Source organism: Hemitrygon akajei, chromosome 14 (assembly GCF_048418815.1).
Source record: "Hemitrygon akajei chromosome 14, sHemAka1.3, whole genome shotgun sequence".
Taxonomy (NCBI): domain Eukaryota; kingdom Metazoa; phylum Chordata; class Chondrichthyes; order Myliobatiformes; family Dasyatidae; genus Hemitrygon; species Hemitrygon akajei.
The window spans coordinates 3,007,884-3,033,849 of record NC_133137.1 but is presented as its reverse complement, the minus strand read 5'-3'; the positions used below and the strand labels follow the sequence as shown (position 1 = coordinate 3,033,849).

The 25,966-nt window shown below is 41.0% G+C and overlaps 1 protein-coding gene across 4 annotated transcripts in view; it reads right to left on the bottom strand.

The window, feature by feature from the left end:
- osbp2b (oxysterol binding protein 2b) overlaps positions 1-25,966 on the bottom strand; it is a 408,269-nt gene that overhangs the window by 246,620 nt on the left and 135,683 nt on the right. Inside the window, exon 1 of one of the 4 annotated variants that reach the window (XM_073065348.1) lies at positions 21,810-21,878. The exons of the other annotated variants lie outside the window; for them this stretch is intronic. The gene's annotated coding sequence lies outside the window, so the exon portion shown is untranslated. Of the gene's footprint in view, positions 1-21,809; positions 21,879-25,966 lie in introns of those variants that run through there. 4 annotated transcript variants of the gene reach the window in all.

Below are 25,966 nucleotides of genomic sequence, written 5' to 3'. Positions count from 1 at the left end.
GATAGCAAAGATGCATACATCAGAATGCTCTTTACAGTTTGGCATTTAACACCATCATCCTCTCAAAACTAATCAGTAAACTCCAAAGCCTGGGCCTCAATACTCCCTTGTGCAATTGGATCCTGGATTTCCTCACTTGTACACCCCAGTCAGTTCAGATTGGCAAAAGCATCTCCTCCACAATCTCCATCAGCACGGGAGCACCACAGGAATGTGTACTTAGCCCCCCGCTCCACTTGTTTTACACCTATGACTGTGTGGCTACATATAGCTCCAACACCAGATACAAGTTTGCTCATGACACTACTGTTGTGGGCTGTATCAAAGAAGGGTGATTGAAAATTTGGCTGAGTGGTGTAATAACAACACCCACTCACTCAATGTCAATGAGACCAATGAACTGATGGTAGACTTCAGGAGAGGGAAACCAGAGGTCCGGGAGCCAGTAATCATCAGGGGATCAGAGGTGGAGAGGGTCAGTAGCTTTAAATTTCAGGATGTCACTATCTCAGAGGACCTGCCCTGGACACATTATATAAATATTATTATGAAGAAAGCTTGACAGCATCTCTACTTCCTCAGGAGTCTGCAGAGGTTCAGCATGTCATTAAAAACCTTGGAAAACTTCTACAGATGTGTGCTGGAAAGTGTGCTGACTGGCTGCATTAGAGCCTGGTATGGGAATACCAATGCCTTTGAGTGAAAATCCTACAAAAAGGTAGTGGATTTGGCCCGGTAGATCACAGGTAAAACCCACACAACCATTGAGCACATCTACATGAAATATTGTTATAGAAAAGCAACATCAATCAGCAAAGATCCTCAGCACCCAGGCCATGCTCTCTTCTTGCTACTGCCATCAGGTAAAAGGTACGGGTGCCTCATGACTCGCACTGCCAGGTTCAAGAACTGTTACTACCCCTCAAGCATCAGGTTCAAATAAAAGGGGATAACTACACTAATTTAAAGATTCTTTTATATTGTTATTTCAAGCTCATTTTTATTGTTTTTATTTATATCTACATTTTCACAGTTGGTTTACAGTTCCTAATATTGATACTTTACAGTTAGTGTTCTATAGATTTGCTAAGTATGCCTGCAGGAAAAAAATCTCAAGGTTGCATGAGGTGACATGTGTACTCTGATAATAAATTTTACTTTGAATTTTGAACTTTAATTTCCTCATGAGTACAACCCTATTAACGCATTAACAGGAACTACAAGTTACCTGCTCTTTGGTTTCAAGCAAACTTAACTAAAATGTTATTAAGATTTCACATTGGTATCTTTTGACTTTTATACTTAATTTCTCATTAAAACTCAACCCTATATTACCCTTTTCAATATGAAGTCTTTAATACCCAGTAAATCCCCCACCACCATTACACTGCCTACTTTCATTCAGAACATACCGGTAATTGCTTTTCCTATGTTTGCTACTGTCAGTTCATACTTAACAATATTGAATTAAAAGTAACACACACAAAATGTATGACATGGTAGCATAGTGGTTAGCACAACGCTTTACAGTATCAGTGACCAGGTTCAATTCCCGCTGTTGCCTGTAAGGAGTTTGTACATTCTTCCCGTGACCACTTGAGTTTTCTCCCACAATCCAAAGACGTACTTGTTGGTCACTTTAAATTGTCACATGATTAGGCAATGATATATCAGGGGATTGCTGGGTAGCATGGATTAAAGGATTGAAAAGGCCTATTGCTCGCTGTATCTCAATAAAAATGCTGGAGGAAATTCAGCAGGTCAGGCAGCATCTATATAAAGGAATAAACATTTGGTTTTTCAGACCAAGACCCTTCATCAGGACTGAAATGGAAGGGGGAGGAAGCTAGAATAAGGAAGTGGGAAGGGTAAAGAGTACAAGTCGGAAGGTGACTGGTGAAGTCAGGTGGGTGGGGAAGGGAGATGAATCATTCTAGTTTTTGTCTTTTCCCTTAAAGTATTAACATTCTTTACAGTTCCCATCGTTTTCTAAATAATTAACTACCCCTCTTACTATAGTACCATCCACAAATTTTGATACTACTCCATGACAATACTGTATAACTGAAATACAGTGAACAGCAGTGATCTGAAACTGGATACAGAGGAATAACACTGAGTACTTCCAGCCACCATTACACATCATCATGAATTTCTACAATCAATTTGCTCACTTTAAAACAATTCACAATTCAGTTTCACAAAAGATTCTGCAGATGCTGGAAATCTTGAGCAACACACTCAAAATGCTGGTGGAACTCAGGCACGCAGCATCGAGAGGGGGGCATAAAGAGTTTTTGACCAAGACCCTTCACCAATTCTGGAAAGGAAGAGAACAGAAGCCAGAATAAGGGGGAGGCGGAGGAGTACAAGGGGCAGGTGACAGGTGAAACCAGATGAGGGAGAAGGTGGAGGAGGGGGTGGTAGTGAAGTAAAGAGCTGGGAGGTGATAGGTGAAAGAGGTAAAGGGCTGAACAGGAAGGACAGGAAAGAATTTAATAGGAGAGCAACACCCACAACATGCAGGTGGAACTCAAAAGGTTAGGCAGTATCTATGGAGAGGAATAAAGAATTGCCATTTTGGGCTGAAATCCTACATTAGTACTCGGCCCAGGACATCGAAAGTTTATTCCGCTGTATGACCTGCTGAGTTCCTCCAGCATTTTGTCAGTGTTGCGCTGGATTTCCAGCAACTACAGAATCTCTTGTATTTAATAGGAAAGGAGAGGATCTAATTAGACAGAATCTAATAGAAGTGCTAAAACCTAAGAACTAAACACGCTCTAATTAAACAAATATGATAAAGCTTCTTGCTCGGTTCTAGCCTTGCTACTGTGCTTATCATGTATAGAAAACAACTCTCTTTACAACTAAGAGTAACAAATATAAATTAAATATATGTAATGTATTGCTTTGTGAAGTCTTCAAATAATTAACAGCTCATTCATTTAAAAATCTGTTGCAAAACCAGGTATGCCTCTGTACAACACTGGTGTCTACCCAACAATGGCAAATATTGTCCAGTTTTGTGTTAACAATAAGCAGGATAAATCCAACAATACATGAAATCAGAAGAAAGCCTGAGAATGGAAATTCGGAAATTAAAACAAAATGCTGGAAAATCTCAGCAGGTCAGGCGTATCTATGGAAAGAAAAACAAATGACATTTCATTCCTGATGAAGGGTCTCGGCCCGAAACTTCAACAGTGCTTCTTCCTATAGATGCTGCCTGGCCTGCTGCGTTCCACCAGCATTTTGTGTGTGTTGCTGACATTTCAAATCTCCAGTTGTTTCACTTTCCACACATGCTGCCTCTCCTGCTGAGTATTCCCAGCATTTCCCATTTTAATGAAGGACAAATCCAAGATGTCTAATATTGCCCAATCAGTTTTCCACTGCTTTAAACTAATTTGCTAGAGGGATGGGAACAGGAATGGTAGGGCTGAAGATGGGGCAGCTGGTATATGCAGTGTGTAGTGAGACTGATGAAGGACAGGCAGATATGATAGTGCAAAATTACAGTCAGTGAGATGAAGTGAAGTGCAACTGGGGGTAAAATCGAAAATGGTGCTGAATACAGAACTGAAGATGTTATATTTGAATGCACACAGTATACAAAATAATGTAATACAGTTAGAGATTGGCAAGCATTAGGTGAGCTTCAGTGAGTCATGGCTGAAAGAAGATAGCAGTTGGGAGGTTAACATCCAAGGATACACAATGCATCAAAAGAATAGGAAGGTAGGCAGAGATGTTGTGGTGGCTCTGTTGGTAAAAAAATTGAAATTGAATCCTTAGAAAGAAGTGACATAGGGTTGAAAGGTGGAGAGTCCTTGTGGATAGAGTTCAGAAACTGCAACGATAAAAAGACCCTCATGAGAGTTATATACAGGCCTCCAAACAATAGCCAGGATGTGGGGTACAAATTACAACACGAGATAGAAATGTAAAAAAGGCAATGTTACAATAGTCCTGGGAGATTTCAATATGCTGGTAGATTGGGAAAATCAGGTTGCTGCTGAATCACAAGAGAGGTAATTTGTAGAATACCTATGAGATGACTTCTTAGAGCAGCCTGTGATTAAGCCCACTACGGATAAGGCTATTCTGGATTGAGTGTTGTTTAATGAACTAGATTTGATGAGGGAGCTTAAGATAAAGGAACCCTTAGGAGGCAGTAATCATAATATGATAGAATTTACTCTGTAGTTTGAGAGGGAGAAGGTAAGTTAAATCTATCAGTATTACAGAGGAGTGAAGAAAATTAAAACAGTATGAGAGAGAAGCTGGCCAAAGTTGATTGGAAGGGGACACTAGCAGGGATGACAGCAGAACAGAATTGCTGAAGTTTCTAGGGGCAATTCGGAAGGTACAGGATAGCTACATCTCGAAGATGAAGAAATATTCTAGAGGGAGGATGAGACAACCATGGCTGACAAGAGAAGTCAACAACAGCATAAAAGCAAAAGGGGGGACTTATAATACAGCAAAATTAGCAGGAAGCTAATGGGAAGCTTTTAAAAACTAATAGAAGGCAACTAAAAAAGCCATAAGGAGAGAACAGATTAAATACGAAGTTAAGTTAGCCGATAATATAAAAGAGCACACCAAAAGTATTTTTTTCCAGATATATGAAGAGTAAAAGAGAGGCAAGAGTGGATACTGGACCACTGGAAAATGACGGTGGAGAGGTATTAATGGGAGACAAAGAAAAGTCAGATGAACTTAAGTATTTTGCAACAGTCTTCACTATGGAAGACACTAGCAGTGTGCCAGAAATTCAAGAATGCCAGGGGGCAAAAGTGAGTGTAGTTACTATTACTAGGCAGAAGGTGCTTGGGAAGCTGGAAGATCTGAAGGAATATAAGTTACCTGGATCAGTTGGACTAGCATGGATAGAAGATTGGTTGATAGCAGGAGGCAATGAGTGGGAATAAAAGTGGCCTTTTCTGGTTGGTTGCCAGTAACTAATGGTGTTCTACAGGGTTCAGTACTGGGACCGCTTCTTTTCAATTGATATGTCAACAATTTGGATGATGAAATTGATGGCTTTGTGGCCAAGTTTGCAGATGATAAAAAGGCAGGTGGAGTGGGGGGAGGGGCAGAGAGTCTGTAGAAGGACTTACATAGAATAGGAGAGTGGCAAAGAGGAGGCAGATGGAATATAGTGCAGGGAAGTGCATGGTAATGCACTTTGATAGAACAAATAAAGACATAGACTGTTTTCTAAATGGGGAGAAAATTCAAATATGAGAATTGCAAAGGGACTTGAGGGTCCTTGTGCAGAATTCCCTAAAGGCTAACTTGCAGGCTGAGACAGCGGTAAGGAAGGCAAATTCAATGTTAGCAATTATTTCAAGGGGATGAGAATCTAAGACCAAGGATATGATGCTGAAGCTTTATAATGCATTGGTTAGACCACACTTGGAATACTGTGAGCAGTTTAGCTTCTTATCTAAGAAAGAATGTGCTAGAGTTAGAGAGGGTCTAAAGGAGGATCACAAGAATGATTCTGGGAAAGCAGACTCGATGGGCTGAATAGCCCAATTCTGCTCCTATGTCTTAGGTCTTACGGTCGTCTGTCAGTCATCTGTAATCGATTGAAGTTATCATCACGAGTTCTCTTAGTTGCCATTTACTCATCAATAACCTTCTTACTATTGCATAGCTTGAATCTGAACTCCAGACCTTATCACAGCTTTGGTTCAAACCAAAGCAGCAAAAAGCTCAATTCCAAAGCTGAGCTGCAAGTGACTGCCTTTGGTGCCAAGTCAGCTGTTGACCAAGGTGGCTTCTGATAAAACCCTTCAGCTGGCTTTACAGTTGAATGTCAACCAGGAATGTCATCCACTCCTTTTTCCTCCAGAGATGCTGTATGATCCAATAGATTCCTCAAGCAGTTCTTTTTTGCCAAGCTTAATTAATACCCTAAGTACTCAGTCTTTTCTCCACCAGCATATAGTGTACCATCTAGAAATGCTCTACAGTTTCTTGCCCAAGCTATTCTAATTGTATCTCTCAAACCCAACCATCAGAATGGAATACCACCATCTGTAGGTTCATCTCTGTTTCATGCATCATTCTACTTTGGAAATCTGTCACTGCTCAATCTACAGTAAATCCTGGAACTCATTCCCTAGCAACATTGGGTGAGCACCTTCATCAGAACTATTGTGGTAAAAGAATGCAGTTGACCATCATCTTCAAGTGCAGTTATGAATGGGCTGCCAATAATGTTTAGACCCCAGAAAATAAATACGTAGAGTCATACTGTACAGAAACAAAGCCTTCAGCCCAACTGGTCCATGCCAACCAAGATTTCCCAACCACACTCATCCTATTTGCCATAACCTTTTGGCCCATAACCTTCAAACTTTCCTTATCCATGATGGACCATTAGCAGTGACAAAATCCCTATAACCTGTAATCTTGCAGCTCAGACCATCTACCATGCTATCACAACTACCAGAATCAGTTTTATTATCACTGACATATGTTGTGAAATTTGTTGTTTTGTTAATAATAAAAAAACCTGGAGCAGTTAGAACATGTTCATAATTGACAATTCAATTTAAAGGAGTCAGAACTGATATTGTTATACATATTTTGTTTCTCCTTGCCCTCTTCTCTGACTCCATCTACCAGACTTTGTCATAGTTCAAGTGAATCAAAACACTGGAGACAAACAAGAGGCAACCAATTAGAATCCATGTTTGGATACTTTTCAAAAATTGATATTTTCCAAGTGCGAAGACAACCCTTTAATGATATGCTTGTTCCATGAATGGTATACAATATGGCAGCTGCCACTTCCTCATCCAAGGATGGTGTTGACTGGCTATTCAATCAATTTAGTTGTACCAAAATCCTTCATTGTGAACATAGAAATTCATTCAAAAGCAATATTATTAAGCATGATTGTAACTATTTCTAGAGATTCTATAATTATTTCTATACATATTAATTCCAAATTTTTCATATTCATGAAGCAGCAACATCAAAAAATGATTCATGGATAAATCATAAGTAACAACAATAAGAAAGAACAATCTTGGATTATTAAGAATGCTCTATTAACAATGCTTGCTAATAAAATGATGATGCTAATATCTTGGATGCAGCGTGATCTCTTATTATGAAAATGAGATGATATTTCAGTAACCCACAAAGCCCAGATTAGCAGCTACAATTGGTCTTGTAGCCAAGTGGTCAAAAGACTTATAAGGAGAGGAGAGGCAAATGTCAAGACATCTCTACTGACAAATGTAAATTGCCTAGAATCATTTGTATGGTATCCAAGTTATCACCACCTGAGATTTTCAAGAAACATAGAAGTCTGCTCAATAAACAATATTCTAGGATTTGTTACAACATGAGCAGAAATGGGAGCAGTAGTAGGCCATCCATTCTTTCAAGCCTGTTCCACCATTCAATATTACAACTGATCTGTCAGCTCAGTCCCACTTTCATGTATTCCTCCCTGCCTTCACCCATCCCTTGGTTCACTTAATAGCCAAAAATCTATCAAGCTGTATTGAATGACTTTGCGTGCCACAGTCCTGAGGAATCACCGGATTGCTTGGAGGGAAAGACTTTAAAAGAACCAAACAGGTGCAGTTGGCACATTTTGCTTGCCACAGTCCTGAGCAGATATCAGATTGCTTGGAGGGAAAGAGTTTAAAAGAAGTGAGCGGGGAAAGAGGATAGGTAGCCAGTGCAGAAAATGCCTGTGGCCATTCCTCTCAACAGTTTTGGATACTGTTGGGGGAAGGGAACACCTAGCAGAAGCAAGTCACAGCAGGTAGGTCTCTGGCTCTGTGGCTCAGAAGGAACGGGAGGGGGAGAAGAGATGAGCTACAGTGATAGGATATTCATTGGTTAGGGGAACAGAAAGGAGGTTCTGTGGACAAGAACAAGATTCCTGGATGGTCTGTTGCCACACAGGTGCCAGGGTCAGGGACTTCTCAGATCAAATCTACAGTATTCTAAAGTGGGTGAGTAAGTAGCCAGAGGTCATGGTCCATGTCGATACCAACAACATGGTAGAAGGAAAAAAATAAAAGGGAGGTGAGAGTTAATATTGGACCACTGGAAGATGATGCTGGTGAGGTTGTAATGGAGGACAAAGAAATGGCAAATGAACTTAATAAGTACTTTGCTTCAGACTTTACTGTGGAAGACACTAGCTGTATGCCAGATGCCCATGAGCCTCAGGGAGCAGGAGTGCATGCCATTGCTATTACAAAGAAAAAGTACTGGGCAAACTCAAAAGTCTCAACGTGGATAAGTCACTTGGACCAGATGGACTACATCCAGAGTCCTGAAAGAGGTTGCTGAAGAGATAACAGATGCTTTGGTTATGATCTTTCAGAAATCATTTGATTCTAGCATGGTCCCAGAGGACTGGAAAATTGCCAATGTCACTCCATTCTTTATGGAGGGAGGAAGATAAAAAAGAGGAAATTATCGGCCAGTTAGCCTAATCTCAGTGGTTGAGAAAGTGTTGGAGTCCATTATTAAGGACAAGGTTTCAGGGTACTTGAAAACTAATGATAAAGTGAGCCAAGGTCAGCATGGTTTCTATGAAGGAAAATTTTGCCTGACAAATCTGTTAGAATTCTTCAAGGAAGTAACAAGCATGGTGGACAAAGGAGAGGCAGTGGATGTCATTTACTTCGATTTTCAGAAAACATTTGATAAGGTGCCTCACATGAGGCTGCTTAACAAGATAAAATCCTATAGTGTTACAAGAAATATACCGGCAGGGATAGAGGAATGGCTGATAGGCAGGAGGCAGTGAGACGGAATAAAGGGGGCCTTTTCTGGTTGGCTGTCAGTGACTAGTGGTGTTTCTCAAGGCTCAGTATTGGGACTGCTACTTTTTATATTGTCAGTGACTTAAGACAGTGGAATTGATGACTTTGTGGCAAAGTTTGCAGATGATATGAAGTTAGGTGGAGGGATAGGTAGTGCTGAGGAAGCAATGCAATTGCAGCAGGATAAATTGAAGAATAGGCAAAAAAGTGGTAATGGGAATACAGTGTTGGAAAATGTATGATAATGCATTTAGGTAAAAGGAACAATACTGCAAACTATTATCTAAATGGGCAGAAAATTCAAACATCAGAGGTGAAAAGGGATTTACGGGTCCTCGTGCAAGACTCTCAGAAGGTTAATTCACAGTTTGAGTCTGTGGTAAAGAAGGCAAATGCAATGTTGGCATTTATTTTAAGGGGAATATAATATAAAAACAAGGAGATAATGCTAAAGCTTTATAAGACACTAGTCAGGCTGCACTTGGAGTATTGTCAACAGTTTTGGACCCTTATCTTAAAAAGGATGTGTTGTCATTGGAGAGAGTCCAGAGGAGGCTCACGAGGAAGATTCCAGGAATGAAGGGGTTAACATGTGTGGAGTATTTAGCAGCTTTGGGCCTGTAGTACTCACTGGAAATTAGAAGAGTGCATGGGGATCTCATTGAAACCTACCAAATGTTGAAAGAGCTAGATAAGGTAGATGTGGAAAGGATGTTTCTTCTGGTGGGGATATCCAGAACTAGAGGGAACAGCCTCAAAATTGAGGGTTAAACTTTTAGAACAGAAGTAAGGAGGAATTATTTTAGCCAAAGAGTGGTGAATCTGTGGAATGCTCTGCCACAGACTGCAGTGGAGGCCAAATCTGTGGGTATATTTAAAGTGGAAGTTGATAGATTCCTGATTGGTCGGGGCATCAAGGGATATGGTGAGAGGGCAGGTGTATGGGGCTGAATGGGATATGGGATCAGCCATGATGAAATGGCAGAATGGACTTGATGGGCTGAATGGCCTAATTCTGCTCCAGTGTCGTATGGTCTAACGTGTGATGAGGTCCTGTAAGATGAGTTCAGGGAGTTAGGTGCTAAGTTAAAAAACAGGACCTCCAGGATTGTGATATCAGTATTGCTACCCAGGCCACATGATAGTGAGGCCAAAACTATGAAGACAATGCAGTTTAATACATGGCAAGGAGATGGTGCAAGAGAGAGGGCTTCAGATTTTTGAATCTTTGGGTTCTCTGCCAGGGAAGCTGGGACCTGTACAGAAGCGACTATTTGCACCTGAACTGGAGGGGTTAATACCTGAGTGGGGTGGTTTTCTAGTGCTGCATGGGGTGTGGGGGGGGGGACACGAGTTGCTGGGGGGATGGGAACCAGAGCTCCTGAAAAGATAGTGGTAGTTGTGGCGAAAGATGGTGATAAGTCTACAAACAACATCAGGAATCAATAGGTTGAACATGGTGGGACGAATTTTCGGAGCTGTGTATTTTCTTCAATGCAAGCAGTATTGAAAAAAAGTTGGATGAGCTTAGTGCATAGATCAGCATGTTGAAGTATAACATTGTAGCTATTAGTGAGATTTGGCTACAGGAGGGGCAAGACTGGCAGCTCAGTGTTCTGGGGGTTCTGTTGTTTAGAAGTAACAAAGCAGGAGGGATTAAAGGGGGAGGGGTGGCATTACTAGTCAGGGAAAATGTTAATTCAGTGCTCAGTCAGGACACAGCAGACAGCTCGTTCAGCGAGGTTTTATGGGTAGAATTGAGGAATAAGAAAGGTATGACTATGTTAATGGGATTAAATAGTAGACCACCCAACAACCCATGGGATTTAGAGGAGCAAATTTGTATAGAGATTGCAGACTGTTGAAAAAAACATAATGTCATAGTAGGCGATTTTAAATTTCTACGTATTTACTGAGACTCCCAAACTGTAAAAGGGCTGGATGAAAAAAAGTTAGTCAAATGTGTTCAGGAAAGTTTCCTTATCAGTACATAGAAGTTCCAAGTAGACAGTGTGTAATACTAGATCTCCTATTTGGAACGAGTCATGCCAGGTGACAAAAGTTTGTGCAGGGGAACACTTTGCACCTAATGATCATAATGCCCTCAGTTTCAAGGTAATTATGGAAAAGGATAGGTCTGGTCTTCAGGTTGAGATTCTAAATTGTAAAGGACTGATTTTGATCATATCAGAAAAGATCTGGCAAGTGTGGATTTTAGAATCTGACAAAGGTGTACTTGGTAAGTGGGAGGCCTTCAAAAGTGACTTTTTGAGAGTGCAGTGTGTGTATATTCTTATAAGAATAAAAGCCAAGGATATCAGATTTATGGAACCTTGCTTTTTGAGAGACATCGAGGCCCTGGTTAAGAAAAAGGAGGAGGTATATAGCAGGTATAGGCAGACTGCAACAAATGAGGTATTTGAGGAGTATAAGAAAGCAAGAGAACATTTAAGAAGGAAATCAGGAGGGCTAAAAGAAGGTATAAGTTTGCTCTAGCAGAATCCTAAGGTCTTCTACAGCAAAAGGATAGCAAAGGATAAAATTGATCCTCTGGAAGATCAAAGTTGTAACCTATGTGTGGACCCAAAAGGCATGGAGGAGATCTTAAATGGAATTTCTGCATCTCTGTTTACTCTGGAGACAGACACAAAGTCCACTGAAGTAAAGCAATGCAGCTGCAATGTTACGGACCATATAAAGATTACAGAGGAGGAGATGCTTGCTGTCTTAAGGCAAATTAGGATGGATAAATCTCCAGGGCCTGACAAGTTGTTCCTCAGACTCTGTGGGAGGCAAGTGCAGAAATTGAATGGGTCACAGCAAAGATATTTGAAACATCCTTAGCCAAGGGTGAAGTGCCGGAGGATTGGGGGATAGCTAATGTTGTTCCATTGTTTAGCAAAGTGCATAAGAAAAAGCTAGGAACTTATCAGCCGCTGAGCCTGACATCAGCAGTGGCAATGTTATTGGAAGGTATTCTAAGGGACTGGATATATTCGTATTTAGATAGACATGGACTGATTAAGGATAATCAGCATGGCTTCGTGTGTGGTAGGTCATGTCTAACTAATCTTATAGTTTTTCAATAAGTTACCAGGAAAGTGGATGAAGGTGAGGATGTCATCTACCTGGGACTTTAGCCAGGCATTTGACAAGGTCCCACATGGGAGGTTAGTTAAGAAGGTTCAGTTGCTTGGCATTCAAGATGAAGTTGTAAATTGGATTTGACACTGGTGGTTGTTCATGGTTGCCTCTCTAACTGAAGGACTGTGGCTAGTGGTGTGCCACAGAGCTTGGTGTTGGTCCGTTATTGTTTGTCATCTATATCAACAACCTGGATGATAATGTGGTAAATTTGCTGATGACATCAAGATTGGCATAGTAGTGGACAGCGAGAAAGACTACCAAAGCTTGCAGTGGGATCTGGAGCGACTGGAAAAATGGGCTGAGAAATGACAGATGGAACTTAATGCAGACAAGGATGAGGTGTTGAACTTTGGGAGGACCAGCCAGAGTAGCTCTTACATGGTAAGCAGTAGGGCACTGAGGAGTGTGGTAGAATAGGGGGATATGGGAATACAGATCCATAATTGCTTGAAAGTGGTATCACAGGTAGATAGTGTCATAATAGTAATTTTTTGGCACATTGACCTTCATAAATCAAAGTACTGAGTATAGGAGTTGGGATGTTATGTTGAAATTGTATAGTATAAGAAATCAGTGAGGCCTAATTTGGAGTATTGCGTGCAGTTTTGGTCACCTATCTGCAAGAAGGATGTCAATAAAATTGAAAGAGGGCAGAAAAAAATTACAGGGATGTTGCTGGACTTAATGACCTGAGACCCCAGGGAAAGGCTGAATAGGTTAGAACTTTATTCTCTAGAATGTAGAAGATTGAGGGGAGATTTAATAGCTATATACAAAATTATGACAGGTATAGATGGGGTAAATGCAAGAAATCTTTTTCCACAGAGGTTGGTTAAGACTGGAACTAGAGGTCATGCGTTAAGAGTGAAATATTTAAGGGGAACTTCTTCACTCAGAGGTTGGTGACAGTGTGGAACAAGCTGCAAATGCAAGTGGTGAATACAGGTAAATTTCAACATTTAAGAGTAATTTGGATAGGTACATATATAGGAGGGTATGTAAAGTTATGGTCTAGGTGCAGGTCTATGGGACCAGGCAGATTAATGGTTTGGCACAGACTAGGTGGGCTGAAGGGCCTGTTCCTGTGTTGTAGTATTCTTGACTCTTTGACTTTAATAAATTCTATGGTCCTCCATAGGTTCATAACTCTGAGTGAAGAAATCCCTTGCATCTCAGTCCCAAGGAAGGTAATCCCTGGACGTCAACTACTAAACCAGGGAAATCTTGTCAGTTTCAAAATTATCTATTTTTATTCTTCTAAACTCTAAAGAATACAGACCTAATATATAGAATCTGTCTTCATATGGCAAACTCTGCATACCAGGAATTAGACTAGTAAATTTTCTTTGCACTTCCCAAGTGGCAGGTGTATCTTTTTTTTGTAGGTAAGGAGACCAAACTGCACTCATAAGCCAGGTGCAGTTTCACCAGGCCCTATGTAATTGTAGAAACAGATCTTCATGTACAAAAATTGTCTCAATAATAAAAGCAAACAGAAGTAATTAATCATGCTATTTGCCTTCCTAGTCACTTGCTGCACTTCCACTTCAGCTTTCAGGGTCTCATTCAAGAACATTTAAGCTTTACTATCACCCACTATTGCCTATTGATGATGGTTAGAGGGAATTTATTGTAAATAATGTTACCCTTAACTCAATTCGTGCAGCAGGTTATAGACTTGAATTCCACTTCAGAAACAGCCGACAGCTATCCCAATGCGAGACTGAAGGGATGCTATCAAAGGAATAAAACATTACATTGAGGATGTAGAAGATTCCAAAACATTTCCTCAGGAAGAAACTGCGGTTTGCCCCATGGTACTCTGGTTAATACTTATCTTGCAACTAGAATTACAAGTTACATTTTGCTTCTGGAAGATTAATGTATAATGACAGCTTTGCCTTTCCCATGTTACATCTGAGATTACACTTGAATTGGTGGTAAAACACTGGTTGTGAAAACTTGTAACAAGCTGTTCTGCATATGAGCAGGGCCAGTCTGAAAGCAATGTGAATGGCAAAATAGTTTACAACACATATAAAGTGCTGGAGGAACTCAAAAGGTCAGGTAGTATCTATGGATTGGAATTAACAGATGACATTTCAACCTGAGACTCTTCATCAGTACTGGAAAGGAAGGAGAAAGAAGCCAAAATAAGAGGGTAGGGGAAGGGTAAGGAATACAAGTTGGCAGGTGATAAGTGAAGCCAGGTGAGAGGGAAAGAGGGTTGGGGGGGGGGGGGGGCGGGGATAAGTGAGAAGCTAGGAAGTGATAGGTAGAAAAAGAGCTGAAAAAGAAAGAATCTGATAGGAGATGATAGTGAACCATGGAGAGAGGAAAGAAGAAGATGCACCAAAGGGAGGTAATAGACACATGAGAAGAGAAGGGATAAGGGGGAGCCAGAGTGCAGAACACAAAAAGAGAGAAGGGGAAGGGGGTTGAAATTACTGGATGTTAGAGAAATCGATATTCATGTCACCAGATTAGAGGCTACCCAGATGGAATATGAGATGTTGCTCCTCAAAGTCCAAATGGCCTCATCATGGTAGTAGAGGAGGCCAAGGGCCAACATGTCGGAATGGGAATGGGAAGTAGAATTTAAGTGGGTGGCCACTGAGAGGGCACACCTTTTGTGGCAGGCATAGCTAAAGTACTCCAAGTTCAATCTCACAGCTAGACTTGCACCACTACAGGGGTTGGCACAGTGGAGATGAAAAGCAAGTGCTGGAGGAGGAGTGATTCCTGAGAAATGAGGTGCCACATTAGTGTAGCGGCTAGCGTGATGCTATCACAGCTTGGGCATTATAGTTTGGAGGTCAATTTCAGTGTCCTCTCTATGTAAGTTTGTACATTCCTTTCTGTTGGCACGTGGGTTTCATCCGTAAGTTCCAGTTTCCTCCCAGTCGAAAGATAGTGGTTAGTAGATCAATCGATCTTTGTAAATTGTCCTATAAGCAGGCTAGGATTAAATTGGTGCATTGTTGGATGACATGGCTTGAAGGGCGGAAGGGTGTGCTGTGTGCCATAATGCTAAATAGAAAATAAACTGTGACAATATGTTAAATCAGAGAGAAAATGATATGTTAACAATGATATATCATCTGGGATATCAATGTATCAATACTGAACTGTTAGGTTAGACTTATATTACATTTTTTTATATAAATTTGTACAGCTGCCAGCAAGCTCTTTGCTAAACACAAAGTACACTGCAAATGCTGTGGTCAAATCAACACGAACAAACAAGCTGTAGGAACTCAGCAGGTCAGGCAGCATCCGTTGAAATGAGCAGTCAACGTTTCCCAAGACCCTTCGTCAGGACTGGAGAAGAACATTCTCCAACTTCAGCTAATTCCCTCCCTCTCCCTTCCCCCATCCCACTTTCACTCTGCCTCCTCTTCCAGCTGCCTATCACCTCTCTCATGATTCTGCCTTCTTCTACTACCCATAGTGCTTTCCCCTTACATTCCTCCTTCACCTCTCCTGCCTATCCCCTCCCTGCTTCCCCTCCCCCACCCCTTGATCTTTCCTCTGATTGGATTTTCACCTAGCACCTTCCCCCCTCCCCCCACCTTCTTTATAGGGCCTCTGCCCACTCCTTCTTCAGTCCTGACAAAGGGTCTTGGCCCGAAATGTTGACTGCTCGTTTCTTTTTTTTTTGTAATTTATTTTTTTATTGAAGTTCATCATCAAACAAACATTTCCATAAGATGTATTTCAGACATTGTACATATATATCATGTAATCATGTATGTCACAAACCTCCACATAGTATTTATCTGAGGTATACACTTATAGAAAAGAGTGGAAAGAAAAAACAAGCAAAAGGAAAGAAATATGTACAAGTAGGGAGTGATTTTTTTTTTACAATAGATTCATTGATTTGTGAGAATAAAATCAGGCCTATGAGGCATTATGTAGTTAAACCATTTTTCCCAGTATGAATCAAGTTGTTCTAGCTTATGATTAACAGATGCTGTTATCTTCTCCATTTTGTAAATGTCCATTGTAATTTCCATCCATGCATTTAAAGTTGGGCTCTCCTGTGATAACCATTTCCTAGTAAGCGTTCTTTTTACCAGCCACCAACAGTATATTCATTAAATATTTATCTCTTTTCAACCATTCTTGAGGTATATACCCAAAATATATGGTCTTACTCTCTAAGGGTATTTCACATTTAAAGATGTCTTGTAGGGCATTGTGTATCCCCCTCCAATAGTTTTTGATAACAGGGCAGTCCCAAAAAGTATGATAATGATTTGCATTTTGATTTCCACAATTTCTCCAGCAAACAGGGAGGTTACTATCATAATGGGATTTCTGAGAGGGTGTAATAAAATATCTTATTAAGTTTTTCCATCTGAACTCCTCCCATTTCTGTGAACTGGTACACTTCCATTGATACCTCCATATTATTGCTGCCAGGATAATCAAGGACAAGACCCACCCAGCCAACATACTTTTTGTCCCACTTCCCTCTGGGAGAAGGTTCAGGAGCATGAAGATTCATACGGTCAGATTTGGGAACAGCTTCTTTCCAACTGTGATAAGACTGCTGAACAGATCCTAACCCGGATCTGGGCTGTACCTTCCAAATATCTGCACCTGACTTGCACTTCCTCACTCCCTTTTCTATTTTCTAATTATGATTTATAATTTAAATATTTATTATATTTAGTTCGATTTGTACTTCAGGGAGTGTGAAGCGCAGAAACAAATATCACTGTGATGATTGTACGCTCCAGTATCAATTGTTTGGTGACAATAAAGTAAAGTATAAGCATTCTTCCTCAGATATAATTATCCCTCCTTCCTTCTCCCATTTTGTTTTAATGTATGAAGTCGAATGTGTTTTAAGATTTGACAAACCCTTATACATGCTTGAAATGATTCTACTATCATTATCTGAATTATATGCTTTTCTAAATAGCTCTATCAAGCATGTAATTGCCTTGGTTACATTTTTAAGCCTCCTATTAACATATTGTCGCATCTGTAAATACCGATAAAAATCTTGTTCTTCTAATAATTGTTTCTCTTTAAGCATTTCAAAACTGAAGTGTTCCTTCTTTCATTATGTTGCAAAGAACTGTTATTCCTTTAGCTGTCCAGTCCTTAAATCTAGCATTGACTGCTCGTTTCAACGGATGCTGCCCGACCTGCTAAGCTCTTTGCTATATAGATAGGTGTAGAATACAACTTTTATATTGTAATATAGAAAATAACTATGTGTAGATCAATAATATAAATCTTTACCTGCTTTAAAACATTGTGTTCATTCGAAAGAAAACAAACCTGAAAATGCAAACATGATCGCCTTCAGCTGTCTATTACTGTTTTAGAATACCTCACTGGTTTAATTAATTATGATTATTAATTATGGAAATGCATTTTTGTTTGTCACAGGCAAAAGGGGACTCATTGATATTTATTGATGAAAATTGCATCATGTCTCACCTATTGATGCTTCAGCAGGATGGTTTTTCATCAATGACAATTGAATATATTTAAACAGCTATTTATTGTTAAATTGATGGATGCTAGGACCATAGCTGATCAGTTGGCATAACACAAACATATTCTCACTCTGTAGTCTCCAAGGTGTTGGGCAATTCCAAATGTAGACAATTCTAGACTTTCCCTATTTGTGGCTAACTGAATACTTATTCAATTGCTGCACTTTAATTTGGGAGAAAATATAAGCAGCAGTAGCATTATACTCTACTTTGCAACTTGTACCATAAATTCACCTTATTATTTGTTATGTTATTCGTGATAGCATTACTTTATGTGTTGTGTATGAGTTATATGTACTGTGTTGGGCAGCTTGGTCCAGAGGAACATTGTTTTGTCTGGCGGTACATGTATATGGTTGAATGACAATAAACTTGAACTTGAACTTATTAAGACAGTATTCCGTTTTATTCAGTGAAAATAACATTTATTTTAAAAAGGCTGGTCAACCAATCCACCTCCTATGGGAATTCTACTTTATAATCTGAATCCTATTTCAGACTGTTCCCTGAAGAACTGCAGGATATGTGGAAATTGTCCAGATTTGGAAGATGTATAGCTCCAAAGTAATAGAAGTCATTTAGGACTAAACTAATGGTACATTTATTTATGCAGAGCACTGTAAATCTCTGCAAGTCTCTCTGCAGTGGATGATAGTTATTGGGAACATTCAAGGTTGTGGTCGACTTTGGATATTAAAGGGGTCAGATAATATTAAGCGGGTCACTTCATCTTCTAACTAGGTATACTGTAACCACTGGAACCTTACTATCGAACATAGAACATTACAGCACAGTAAAGGTCTTTCGGTCCATAATGTTGTGCCGACCTTTTAACCTATCCTAAGATCAATCTGAAACTTCCCTCCTACATAGACCTCCATTTTTCTATCATCCATATGACTATCTAAGACAGGAGTTCCCAATCTGGGGTTCATAGACCCTTCAGTTAATGATATGGGTCTATGGCCCAAAAAGGGTTGGGAACCTCTGATCTAAGAGTTTCTTAAATGCTCTAATGTATCTGCCTCTACCACCACCCACAGGTATGCAAGAGTTCCTCGTACCTGCCAAAACACTTGTAAGTATAAAAAAAAGTTTAAAAAAAAATTACACCTGACATTCCCCCTATGATTTCCTCCAATCACCTTAAAATTATGCCCCCTCATATTAGCCTTTTCAGCCCTGGGGAAAAAAGTCTCTGGCTTTCCACTTGATCTATGCCTTTTATCATCTCGTACACTTCTATCAAGTCACCTCTCATCTTCCTCAGCTCCAAAGAAAAAAAGCACTAACTCACTCAACCTATCCTCACAAGACATGCTCTCCAAACCTATGATTGAGTTCAACAATCTCTGATAACTATAGATTGTCTTCCTGTACCCCAACCTTCTGTTCAATGTTTACAGATGTAGATGTATCTTTCTATTTCAACTTATTATGTTTCAGTTGATCTCAGTACTATCTTGTTCTAACTGATAATTTTCAAAGTAATCAATACATCAATAACTTCTGTCTGTTTTTTGGCACTGATATTCTTTAAGACCTCCCTCTTTACAGGTTAAAGCATGCATCTCCTCACTTTTTCAGTTGATTAAGGATCCTTGACCTGAAACATTGGTTCTGATCTTCCTCCTGCAGATACTGTTGAACCCACTTAGCACTTCCAACATTCTCTAATTTTGTTTCAAAAGATCACAAGGCTAATTCTTGTTTCAATTTCTGATGTTTAAATATTTACACTTCCATTGATCATTGGACAACATATAAAAATACCAGTTTTTAGAAATTTAAATTGTCTCTGCATCTTTGTTGGACTGCAAATTCAAACTCCAAGTGAAAGCCTTCAGGAAACCAAGGTTCAGGGAATTAGAGAGATAAAACAAAACAATTACAAAGCAATGCAGTTATTTTTACTGACTCATACAATGGAAAAAAATCCTTACCCAGAATTCTACTTCAATCATTCAACAAAAGTTCTCCAAGTTCAGTAAATGAACCTTGATCTGAGACATTGGCCTTTTCTCCTCCCCATGGAAGTCATCTGACATGGCAATAATTCAATTTTGTTGGAAATAATTGGGAGAGTTCTATTATTTCCAACAAAGTTGAAATAACCAAGCATCCTAAACTTATTCCTAATGCAGTAACTATCAAAACTGTTTTTACTTCCCATCCTTCAATTACTTTAAGTCCCTTGGCCATATCACTGATGTGAAATTGTTTCACATCTGCTATGAGTCGAACAAGTTGCAACGATTCCCTCCTCGATCTCTTCCATATGATCTTTTCCATCTCCCTCCACTTTAACGCAACTGCTCCTGCAAACTCCTTCCTTAAATATGGCCTCCTCTCATCTACGTACTCAATGCTGGAAATCAGACCCAATTAATCTTCCATTCCACCAATCTGTATTTTTGCAAAAGCATATAATTGTAAATTCTTGACTTCCCTTGGATTTGAATGCCTTTCACAAACAGGATATTTAGAAGAGCTAATTTGGCACTTCCTGAACAGCAGCTCCAAAGTTACCTCTTACTCTTTTCTATATATTCTGATTGGGAAGAAACTACTGGCATGAGCTTTGACTCTTTATCTAAGATTCCAAATTTTGATGAGTTCAAAAAGAACCTAACTGAACATTATTTTGAAGGACATTTTGGGAAATGTAATCAAGGATCAGTTTAAGGATTACCTTTATTCACTGTATACATTGACACATATTAGGAATTTGCTGTGGTATGTTGGCGTAACATGCAACAAAAAAAAACAACATTCAACGATAAGAATAAATAATTCTATAAAAAAATAAATGATGTTTAAGTACAGATAGGGAATAAAATGTACATAAATGGCAGCACTTACACAGTATCATTTACTTTCAACTCTGTATCCAAACTGATATGTTCCATTTGTGTTTGACTGAGAAAATCGCTCTTGCTCTATATGACCTAGGAGTGCCATGTAGTAGGAACTTTCCACTATCACTTTGCTTCAAACACAAAACACCAACTCTTACAAACATTCAGCATTGTACGGTGCTTGTGCATTTTAAACAGGTTTTCTCCAGCTCTATTAGATCAACAATTAACACTTCAATTTTAAATTAGTTCTAGACCAAACTAGGCCATCTTTCTTCACTGCAGGATTATGTTGAAGCTCTTGTCCTTCAGATGGGTTCTCCAACATCAGCTTTTGAGAATGCTTAACTAGGGAAGAATGGGCAGAAGACCCACGGGAAGATTTGCCCAGCACCCATTCATGGCCAATTACAAAATGCCACTCAGGTTTACATAAATAGTAGACATAGCTACCATTCAAATGTGGTCAATTAAACTCCAAAAAAAGATACTTTTATTTCAAACATTTCCCTTCAGCAATTCCTAGAGCTCTTTAAATCTCAAGTCTTCTTTAAATTAGATCAATTCACAGACAGATATAGCACGGGAACAGTCCCTTCAGCCCATCGAGACTGTGCAGACGATCAACTATCCATTCACACCAATCCTGCATTAATCTCTTTTTAATCTTCCCTACATTTTAATTAACACATAACGGATTCTACCATTCAACTAGGGACATTTTGTAGTGGGCAATTAACCTACCAACTCACACATCTGGACATGGTAGGAATCCGGAGCAGGCAAAGGAACCCCATCTCGAGGAAAACGAGCAGACTCCACAAGACAGGACTGGGGGGGGGGGGCTGGTTCAGATTACCCCATTGTGGGGCAGCCACTCTACTAACTGCGCCACACCACTTCTGTCTCTGGAAAAGTCCATAACTCTCTCACACAGCCGGGGATTAGATTCGAGTATGATCTTTCTGACTGATGACCAGCATTAATTCTGCCGTTTTGGTACACTTGGTCTTGACTTTTTAATTTCTGCACTAGACCAGGATTTTCCTCACCTCAATAATAAACACCCAACAAATAATCCGCTGGAGGAACACTTGCACCTTATTAGTAATATTGCAGCGGAAGTCGTTAATACAATCAAAGTTCAATTTGCGAACGGTATAATTTTCCACATCCTCATCTGAACCTCTGTTCCTGATGCACCTCAGCTTTGCCAAGTTAGCAACTCTGAAAGGCTCCTATTTTAAACTGTCGCTTACAACGAAACATCACAGCAGGATACTAAGAGTAATCGGTCGCTCCCGAAAGCCGCTTGAGTTCCTTCACAAGTATAAAAGCCAGGACAACGCTGCTCAGAAGGCGGAACTCTGCACGGTACACTCCCGCTGAAAACAAATCTCAAGTTGAGTCCCTCTTTCAAACTACATCTTTTATTTTCGCCCACGGATTTTTGACCTTATCCTCCTGACCTTGCCAGCCGCTGAAGAGGCACGCCACAGCGTGATGAAGCTGCAGGCGGAGATGACGGAGGAATTTGAAGCACATCTCCGCACACTGAGGTCCACGTGGCGACGTGCAAAGGAAGGGGACCCGTCTCAGGGGTACTGGCTGTGCTGCTTTACTGTACGCGGGGAGCCTGACATTCCCAACGATGAGCCATTAGCTTGGGCAGAGAGGAAGACAGCGAGCTGCTGCAGCCAAACACGGAGAGAACGCGTGGGCTTAGCGGTATCTGCTTTCCCACCCCTTGTCATCCTCCGTCCCAGGTTTGAGGGACAGCTGGAAAATAACCCCCGTTTTCTGGCTCTCCTCCTCCCAGAACCCGGGGTCAGGTGGAGACTGCCGTGCCAAGTCACAGGGGCAAGTGATTCTGCGTTCTTTTCTCCGAGACTGCCAGACCACGCTTAAACCAGGACACCAGAAACGGGTTAATATTTACTTCAAGGCCTACTTTGGGACAGTTCTACCTAAGGAATCCAACAAACCAGGGGCTTCTCTAACAGAAAATATCTGACAGAACGGGCAGCGTTAAGGTAGAGATACAGGAGAGTCCAGATGCCGGAATTTGGAGCAACAAACAAGAAACCTGCATGAACTCAGTGGGTCAGTCAGCATGTGCGGGGAAAGATGGAGTTTTCGGGTGAGCCCCTGCATTGGTCTTGGTGTTAAGATCGATGTTACCAGAATTCTCTACATCTAGCTCGTCTAATCAGTTTTTCCTACAGCCCAACCCAAAGCTCGGCTGCAAATGTGCAGGTCATCATTCCGCGCCCTCCCCTCCCCTCCCCTCCCCTCCCCTCCCCTCCCGGTAAATTGCACTTGAGCACCCCGGGAAAAAAGATGCAACGCATTACAGACCCTTCGAAGTCTGGGCAGAGGGATGGATTCCCTGCCAGCAAGTGCATTGTTTCTACACAAACGGTGATGGTGACTTCACAAAACCCGTGCCCGTGAGCCCGACTCCCATAACGAGAGAAACAGGAGAGATGGGGGGGGGGGGGGGAGAGGAGAAGAGGATGGGTCCGACCACGTGTATAGGATAAAAGGGGGAACGATTTTAAACATTTATTAAATAGTGGGGTACTCTCGGTCCATCGTGCCCGTGCACACCACCGGGTACTCAGTCCTGTCCGTGACGGCGCCTTAAAAGCACTTCCAAGTCCGGTTTTAATGGGGTGAGTCATGGAGTTACACTCCTATCCTCATTCTGGGTGAAATATATATCCTCATCTCCCCATCTAACTCCCCCCCCCCACACACACACACATTAAATCTTTAGTTTTCTGTTTCTTGGCCCTCCTGCATGTTTTGTAGACCCTTCATATTAATACAATGGTTAAATCTCTCTCCAGTCTCCTCGCTCCCAAAGAACAAGACCCCAGAAGGTCCTGAGCTCCAGTCCTGACAACATCCTCGTAAATCTCTGTCCCCTCACAAGAGCAATCGCATCTGGTTCTGTGCTGACCAGTATACAGTCAGCAGCGCAGCCACCCGTCAATTTTTTAAAGGTTAACTATAGAGCTACTCTCAATGCTCCGGCAGCATTTTGGTGGGGGAGGGGGGGGGGTTTGATTAAAAATGGGGTTTGCTATTGTCGATGTAATAAACAAACACAAATCTAATGGGCTTCCGCTGTGCCGCGAGAGATCAAATCGGTCAACTCAAAGGCCAAACACATCACGCCTCGCTATGAAAAGAACCAAACATTCCGGTTTCTCCCGCTTACATTTTCCAAGATACGAGGATCAACGTACGAGGTTCTACTTTATAAAGCAACATGACCACAAATGATAGAAAATTGTCGAGACCAAACATTCTCTTCTCACTCTCGTGTCAGGTAATCGTCGCGCTGGAATCTCGGCAGCTATTGCGAGATATTCAGATATACGAGAGGGGAAGGATAAAAGATTCTCATAGGAGATCCTAGCTCAGATGACAGGGTTGCAGGACGGCCAGAGAGACAATACAAACAGACAGATTTAAGATTCGAAGTGAGAAAAATAAAAGTCCCGACTGAACTGGCAGCACAACAAGTATAAATGGGCGAGAAAAAAAAAGCCAAATGCAAATATGAAGAAGATCACTACCGCATCTACCAGATCACTCCCCAATTCTCGCTTCGATTCGGATGAATCCGGCCCCACTCACCTTCCGTACACAGAATCAGTCCCAGCTTGTGGAGAGCAGCGAACGGTTTCAGAGACAGACGAAGCCTCTCTCTCCATCCCCACTAAACAGAATCCCACTAGCTCAGGGGCTGCGTAAGTCATCTTTCATCCAATAAAACACCACCGCCAAAAATAACATTGCACACTAACTCTGACAATTGCTAACAGCTTGCAAACAACGCGACCAAATGCTTATGTCTCCAATTGTCTACAGAGAAAAACCTGCATTTACATAACGTGTAACAAATATTTTCCAGGAGATTTTCTATCATTTAGGCAATACCGATGGCGGTTTTCTATTGGATTTTATACTTGATAGTGAGCGGGCTAAGTTAAAGAGACATGTTTATCCCAGGTGTGGCCCCAAGTACAAAGTAAATTTATTATTAAAGTACGAAGATATTACCCTGAGATCAGGCGCTCGCAGCACAATTATGAAATGCAACAGAACCAATGAAAAACCGCACACAAGCTTACCAATGTCCAAAAGAAGACAAACTGAAAATACGAAATATATAATAAATAATACCGAGAACATGAATTGAAGATTTCTTTAACGTGAGTCATAGGTTGTGGAACCAGTAGAGAGCTGCGGTGAGTGAAATTATACACGCTGATTCAGGAGCCTGATGGTGATGGTTGAAGGGTAATAACTGTTCCTGAACCTGGTCATTTTGGACTTGCATTATACAGAAAATATTTGAGGTGGCGGACTCTCCGCAATATCTCCACATGAAGCACCAGGCGAAGAGAGTACCCGCAAGAAGCCAACAGCTGCCTGGATGCCCTAGTGCCAGTATCGTGAAATCTGCTCGCCTGCCCAGCGCTCGATACGTAAGCCAAGGCGAAGTTACCTACACTTATCTCCGTACAATCAAATACAACACAAACTGGTTTACTGCTTCAAAACGAGTTGAGACTCGGATTAATTCGGGGGTTAACCAGCCACATAACTCATGGCTGAATTTTGTCAAGCACATTTTGAATTCACAGACTAAAACTTCCAGCACTGCTCAGAAGTGCGGAGAAGATTGCAAGTCGGGAAAAATTGAGCAGTCCAGAAAGGGACTATCCTCTTCCCACCTCCGCTTTCGGTTAGAAATAAAAAATACTCAACCGTGGAAGTAAGTTTATTTTTCATGTCAGGAACAAGAGAAAATCTGTAGATGCTGGAAATCCATGCAATACACACAAAATGCTGGAGGACCTCAGCAGGCCAGGCAGCATCTATGGAAAATAGTTCAGTCGACGTTTCTCGGGCTGAACCGTCGCCTATACTCTTTTCCATAGATGCTATCTGGCCTGCCGAGTTCCTTCAGCATTTTGTGGGTGTTATTTTTGAAGTCAATTATTTTAATCGGGGATTTTATTGCGTGTTTGCAGCATCTGCAATGTTATTTCCTGCCTTCAAATTACCTCAGCTCAGCAAACCTACCTGTGTGTTCCCACTCCACCCTTCCCTGGTCCAGCAATTACCTACTGGTCGACACCTCACCATTTCCTCTTTGCGTTATATACTGGTTTTCTTCCCTCACCCTCCACTCTCAGTCCCCATGCTCCATGGGAAGATTGAAAAATAGAGAGAAAGATTAGCTTTATTTGTCACATGCTCATCAAAACTTTGAAACATACAGTGAAATATATCATTTACGACCAATACGGGTTCAGGATGCCTGTGTCAGGCTTTCAGCACTAACATAGGGTACACACAACTCACTAACTCTAACCTACATCTTTGGGATGTAGGAGGAAACTCACACGGTGGAATGAAATATGTACACACAAGCTCTATACAGAGAACGGCGAGAACTGAACCCCGATCGCGGGCGCCGTAAAGGGATACACTACCGAGATGTCCTTAAATGTTGACAGTTCGTTTCCTCCCTAAAAACTCGATCCCCGTGTTCCTCCAGAAATGTATTTCTTGCACCATATTCCAGTTTATGCAGTCTCTTGCC